Below are 7,646 nucleotides of genomic sequence, written 5' to 3' on the forward strand. Positions count from 1 at the left end.
ATGACACTATATAATATAAATAAAAAAATATAGAATTAATATAATAATTAAAATAAAATAATAATAATATTTAATAATATAAATAAATTAAATTTAAAAAATTAATATTAAAATAATATAATACAAAATATATATGTAAATATACACATATGCATGTAATATATGTATTAAAATCGCGTATTTGAATTTGAATATTGTAATCTCTTTGAAAGTTCAGAGATTATTACTATTAATAAATATCTGTTTTTTAATTTATATATATTTATATATATATTTAGTATATAATTTCTCTCTCTCTCTCTCTCTCTCTTTCTCTCTTTTTCTTCTTTTCTTCTTTTCTTCTTTCATGTCGTAAACAAGCATTGAAATCTCTCTCGAGGTTTAATATTTCTTATTTTACTTTTCTGGCTTGTTTTATTTATGTGACAAATGGCTTTTGTTTGTACTAAATTTTTTATATTTTTTATTTTATTATATATTTTTGAATGTAATTTTATTAGATTAATAAGATTTTTGCGATTAAAATGACATCATCAATTATAATATAAATTGGATAATTTTTCACTGAACAAGTAATTCAAATTACATATTTAATTAAAAATTATCCGATTTATGTCATGTTTGGTGTCATTTTAATCGCTAAAATTTCATTAATCCATTAAAATTATTTCCGATAAATTGCAAATTATACTTTATGTCGATGGTCGATTCCAATGATGAATATACAGGGTGTATCTGAAATGATGCACTAAACTTTAGGAGCGTATTCTAGAGGTCAAAATAAGACTTTTTTTCCTATGAACATGGGTCCGCAAATGAACCCCCCTCATCATTTCAGATACACCCTGTATACACCAAGCATTCTTATATTTTTGCTGTAGCAACGAATGAAACCGGCCCCATGTTCCGATATTACTGCCAGTACTGAAAATATATAATATACGTAACGTAAACTATAGATTTTCAGTACTGGCAGTAATATCGGGACATGGGGCGGAAATGGATAGAGTGTGATTGTTTTGAATAGTTGTTTTGCCTCTGCTTTCTCACTCTATCTTAAGCCCGCATCAGACTACGCATTGAAGATTGAGATTATAGAGATTATAAAGATTGAAATTTGATCAATCAAGACAAAGAAATTTTAGTTTCTTTTATTTTGAGCAGTTGGGCAAGTTAATTATTTTTTTTAACTAAATCTTCAAAATTAAGTTAAAGATAATGGCTTATAAAATTAATTTAATTACGTTAAAAATTGCATGAACAAAAAACTAACTCAGTTAAAAGTTAGAATTTACATTAACTTTAATTAAATCACAAGTTAATTTTTAAAAATATTAAATTAAAATAATTTTAAAACTTATAAATTTAATATTTTATTTGTTAATTTTTTTAAAATTTATATAAAATAATGAAATAACAAAAATTTGGTTTTTTATATAGGAATGTATTTTTCTTTGTAATTACAATTATGAAAAAAATAAAAACTAATAGTTTCAATTATTTCATAATACTTGTAAGAATGATGACATACATCATATAGAATAATACTCTTATTAAAATTTAATAGTTATATTAAAAATTTAATTATCTAATGTTTAAGATTTTATAGAAAAAAAAAATAATAGCTTAAAATTTAAATCGGAAAAAAATCGGGAATGACTCGATTGATTTAATATTGATCAATTTTCGGCTACGCATTAAAGATTAGAGATTAAATATTGAAATTTGATCAATTAAGACGAAGAAATTTTAATTCCTTTTGATTAGTCAAATTCTAATTTTTAATGTTCAATCTTCAATTTTCAATCCATATAGGCTTTATTCACAAAAACGAAAACGAATTTAGGTCTACTAATCCACACACACTTTACGAGAAACATTATAATGCGACTCATGAATGTAATTGAACGAATCGAAACTTGTATATTGCTTTTAAAATAAGAATTATATTTGTAGACTTTAAAAATGTATTTATAGATATCACGATCATACAAATTTTGTAAAAGGCGAAATATATAACGGACGACACTTCGGTCGCCTATTGTTATCTACATATTTATTCATTTTTGTGAAACCGTTCGTGTATATTATATTTATATATTGTTGGTCCTTTCGTTCTTCAATGGCTCTCCGAGAGCGATATACTCTTTTCGGAAACCGAAACACGAATGCCAGGATTAGCCCGATGTTTCAGGGTAGGGATGAGATTTTTGGCAAAAGACATATATCTCCTCGACAATCGGGCTCTCTCGCGCGCTCTCGCGCAATTCCAAGCTACGATCCTCCGACACGAAGAGTATCGACGCAAGAAGACCAACGTCACACTTTCGAATTTGCAATAAACATTAAATACAAAATAGAATTTTATACATAATTATCATTCTATCCTTTCCCGACAACCTGACTCAAGAATATGGATACATCCATAGACATATTAAGATAGACTGCTTATGAGGCAGTGAAACCGGAAGACAGAAAGCCAAGTTAATTCATGCTATCTTTTTCCCTCAGGAGGACGCCCCCCACCATCTTATAAGCAGATTAATATCTCTATGCGGATACATCTCAAACGGCCATCTTGTTTGGCGGACCAGCTACCCATTGCCCTCCGCCCACACATTTCACATTTCGCACGATACGATTTTTCACATTATGCGTTACATATATTATTAATAACATATATTACATTTAGAATCTTAAAGCCGTCTGTTTTACTGATAAAACGCGAAGTTGGATTCGATCTCTAATTGTTTATTATAGCTAATATGCAGTTTGAAATATCCTTTTCCACAATTAAATTAAATTAAATACTAATAATAATAAATTTATGAGTTCAACCATCAATATTTCTAATGACTATACAGATTGAAAAATCCTTTTCAAAATCGGGAAAAAATCGGGAGTGTCTCGATTGACCACGTTGCATATATGATATTTCACAACGGAACGGAAACGGAAACGAGCCTAGGTTTACTAATCCACATTTTACGAGAAATATTATAATGCGACTCATGAATGTAATCAAACGAATCGAAACTGTACTGCTTTTAAAATAAGAATTATATTTCACATTCCGTATGATACGATTTTTCCACATATATTATGCGCTACATATATTATTAATTACATTATTACATATTTATAGGACTTACCTTTCAAAAATCTCTGAGAAAATCAAAGCTCTTCGTCAGCGAAGGTGATAAAACACACTTTTAGATAAAGTTTGCACTAAAAACTGCTTCTATCCGCACGATGCTTCCATGCAACTGAAAAATCCAATTGAAATCCAAAGGGAGCAAACGATGTCGTCGAACGTTCGAATGCAAATGCAGTCGGCACCGCATCAGGTCTACAGCTAGAATTGGGACGGGAGCAACCACATAAAAAGGGACAATGCAGTACCGATCCTAGGTATTTGGCTGCCCGTGTGTAAACCCATTTTTCGCCGCCCCGTTATTCCGTTAAAATTACATTTTGGTGATTTTCTGTTAATTATTTTTACATATTATCGTTTTACAAATTGGGATTGTTTTTTAAATTTTTGTAAAACATTAAGACCGCGAAGGTAGCCTTTGGCCGCCCCTCTAAATCGGCCGCCCGCGTGTGGGGCACGCATTCGCCCCCGCCAGGACCGGCCCTGGGATAATGTCATCCACTATGGCTGAATGTTGCGGGTCTCAAGTCTAGCATTCCTTTGTCGCATCGTCATTTGCAGCGCAGCAGGGTGCAATTCCAAGGAAAAAGGAAACGAAAACGAAAAAGCGAAAAAGGAAAAAAAGTAGTATACGATAGTAAAACGAGTCAGTTTTTCTAAAAGACGATCATATACTTATTTAGTATTTGTTTATTATAAAATGTTTATTATAAATAAATTGGGAGGGTGGGGTGAGGGTGGGGGGTTAGTTATTAATTATTACCAGACACACCTTGTGTGTATATTATACAATATACATATATGTATAATTTGCAACTAGCAACTATTACTAATATTTTTTTTTTAATCAACTTTAAAATTTTCTTTATACATCAATTAATTCCTCTTATTATTTTGTACATAAAAATATTGTGGTAACAATCGAAAAATGAATATTTTACGAGTTTATCGTTTATGTAAAATGTAATGTTAAATTAAAGTAAAAATTTCTCGTAAATTATTTACTTTTCGTCCACCCTACTCTTATAATTTTTAATGCTAAATATTGCGAAAAAATCGATTTATAGAAATATATTAGGATTTCATTAGAAATATTAGGTTAATCTTCAAATAACCTTTAGAAATGTTAGTTAAAATTCAGGATTATTAACTTTCTTTTTTTTCAAAATCAAATAACTTTTGTTCGATATAACGGTTTAATATATTTTGGCATTCTTCTATCCGAAGCTGACGCGACGCTGAAGCGTGCAAGTATGTACATTCTTAAGATAGTCTCTTCTTTGTTTGCGTTATCCCATATATATGGTGCTGTTCTATTCAAGAGTCTGTCAAACTTCGAGTTGCCTGCTATCGCAGCGTGTTTTATGAAGAGAATTATAGGGCCCACTGACATCACTTATTGTGGCTACAATTTAGAGCTTTCTCAATGATCATTTTCTACTTATTGTCGTTTCAACATATTTAATTAAAAAATCATGCATATTGGCCGATTTTTAAAAATTAATTCCTCATTAATTATTGCAAAGATCGCAAAACAAACAATATAAAGGATGATTTTTCTGCTCACAATTGACTCCTCCTGTATATGTATATACAGGGTGACCCATTTTAATCTATAAAAATATCTTAGAAATCACTTTGAGTTAAAAAAATTAAACATGCTGATGTTAAAAAAATCAAAGGGGACATTAAAATATCGCAGAAAAAAGAAATAGAGAAGTCTTGGAAATTTCAAAATTATTTTTTTTTTTTTTAAATAATAGAACTACAATAAATTTTTTACATAAATATATTTTGAGTGTTCCAAAAAAAGGTCGGAACCCTTGAAAAATTATAAGTTTTATAAGAAAAATGTTTTACATAAAAATTATAAAGTTTAAAAATATCTATTTAGTGATTTTATCACTTTGACCTTGGATAGAGTTATGTCAAGGTCAGGGCAAGATATTATATATCTTAAATTCTTTTAATGGAATTATCACATTTTTTTATATATCGATTCCTTGCATAAAAAGTTCTACATAAAAAGTTATAAGGATAGGATAGTCAAAAATAAGTAAATATAGTTTACTAGATATTTTATACTTTAATTTGACAAAATCTTACATGAAATATGTACGGACTTAGGAACAGAAGAGCATAGAGCATAAGCTAAAAAGGTGAATAGGCACATTCGCAGCGGGGGCCGCCATATTTGTTCCCAACCTCGCACACATAAGGCTATAGCACACACTTTCCGTAACCGTAAACATAACCGTAACATAAGGATTTGACCAATCGCGTTGCTTGATTCATTTGACATTGGTTGCATGTCAAATGAATCAAGAAACGCGATTGGTCAAATCCTTATGTTACAGTTATGTTTACGGTTACGGAAAGTGTGTGCTATAGCCTATAGAATCCATAGAACCTGTATATATGTGAAGTAAAAGGAGGCCTATCGTATCTTTCTTTGACTATAGACTATAGAAACAGAGAGAAGAATGAGAGATTCGTATTGAGTTAGCCGACAGTCAACGGTTTTTTAAAAAATTTCTTTATGGAATCGTTTTTGTATTTCGTATGAAGATGTTTGCAAAGTACAATTAAAAAGGTTTGAGTCATCCGAATATCTTTAAATAATTAATGATTTTTTTACTATGTAATTAGTATATGTACAGTACTATGTAATTATTTACTATGTTATTAAAATAATTATAATGGATTAATGAGATTTTTGCGATTAAAATGACACCAAACACGACATAAATCGAATAATTTTTAATTAGTTATGATTTTTATTTATTTTAGAGAAGAATTAAAATAATTACATATAACTGATTAAAAATTATCCGATTTATATCGTGTTGGGTGTCATTTTAATCGCAAAAATCTCATTAATCCATTATAATTATTTTCAATTCGATATATTGCGAATTATCAAAATTTTATTTTCTATAGTAACATGACATATGATATATGAAAGATTAGGTAAAGGAAGCCTCGCGAGGAGACTTCGGAACTCTGATGATACGTCATCTCGCTCGCTCTTTATTCGTTCTCGCTCTCGCTTCGACGACATCGGGAACCTTTCCTTATCTACGATAATTCACACGAATATAAACATTTTATACATAAAAATTTAAACTTTTAATTTGTATTTTATCGATTTGAAAATAATTTTAATGGATTAATGAAATTTCAGCGATTAAAATGACACCAAACACGACATAAATCGGATGATTTAATCTTTAATCCATTAAAATTATTTTCAGCAGACAAAATGCGAATTATAAAAATGTTATTTTCTATAGTAAGATGACATATACATATACATATATATGTATTCGTGAATAAATGAAGAAAGCCTCGCGTAAAAGACTGCGAAACTGCGACGACATGATCCTCGTTCTCGTTCTCGCTTCGACATCCGGAGACCTTTAATATAATTAATCTATATACATATATATAATAACAAATATATATATAATTACGAATTTAAATGTCTTATGAAATATATATAAGGACTTAAATCTTTATTTTTTATTTTACCTTTTTGAAAGTAAATGTATAATAGATTAAGGGGGGAACCTCATTTACATGGTCGAAAAATACATGATTTTCACGAATTATTTTCTCAGGTGTAATAACTCGAAACGCTTTGAAATTTTTATGACAATTTAATGCATAATTCAAGAGCACAGTGTAATTTTTTCACATTAAAAAATCGATATTTAATTTAAAAATGGATGCCATGTTAATATCGCCTCGTTTATTGCTGTGTACATTCTAGCATCCTTAATTTTGATCTGAAACAAAAAAACAAAAAGTTTTTGTAAAGTTTATGATACTAGCTTCTAGATGACGTCAAGTATTTTAAAGAAAAAGTTGAAATTGCATGTTTTTACACAGTTTTAAATTTAAAGTGCATTTTTCGCTAAAAAAATCGACTTTAAAATACGAAAAAAAATATGTAAAAAATTTTTTTTCAAAAAACAATTAACGTCATCTAATAGAGAATTTAATTATCTATAAAATGAGCCGTCATAAAGCCAAATCGGTTCAGTAGAATTTTCTCAATCGTGTACACAAAATCGAAAAATGATGTTTCGAGAAAAACGCGTTGAAAGTTTTGGAAACATAACAATACTATATATTCACAACTTACGGCAGTATCATACTAATCAGCGATTCCAGCTCCATAAAGTAACCCCTCCTCTTCCTCGTAGAACTCGTTTTGAGCCGTCATCTCCATCCTACGGGCCGTTCTTGCCTCTTTTGAGCAGCTGTAGTTTCGGCGGTCCTGTCTGATGATTCGCTTCTCGTCGTGCATTACGGCAAAATTGCGTGCCTGGATCCCAATTTCGATGCCTAATTTGTTCATCATCATTAAAACTGAATTGTAGCCTTCGTTAAAAACCGACGCAGCAATATACGCAGCAATACAGACGATTTTTGCTCCACAGTGCATGTGTTTAGGCGCTAAACGCCAAATGGTCGAATTAAAACTTTC

The sequence above is a fragment of the Prenolepis imparis genome, unplaced genomic scaffold (assembly GCF_030444845.1).
Source record: "Prenolepis imparis isolate NDT839.2.m4 unplaced genomic scaffold, iyPreImpa1.0 SCAF_3, whole genome shotgun sequence".
NCBI classification, from domain to species: Eukaryota; Metazoa; Arthropoda; class Insecta; order Hymenoptera; family Formicidae; genus Prenolepis; species Prenolepis imparis.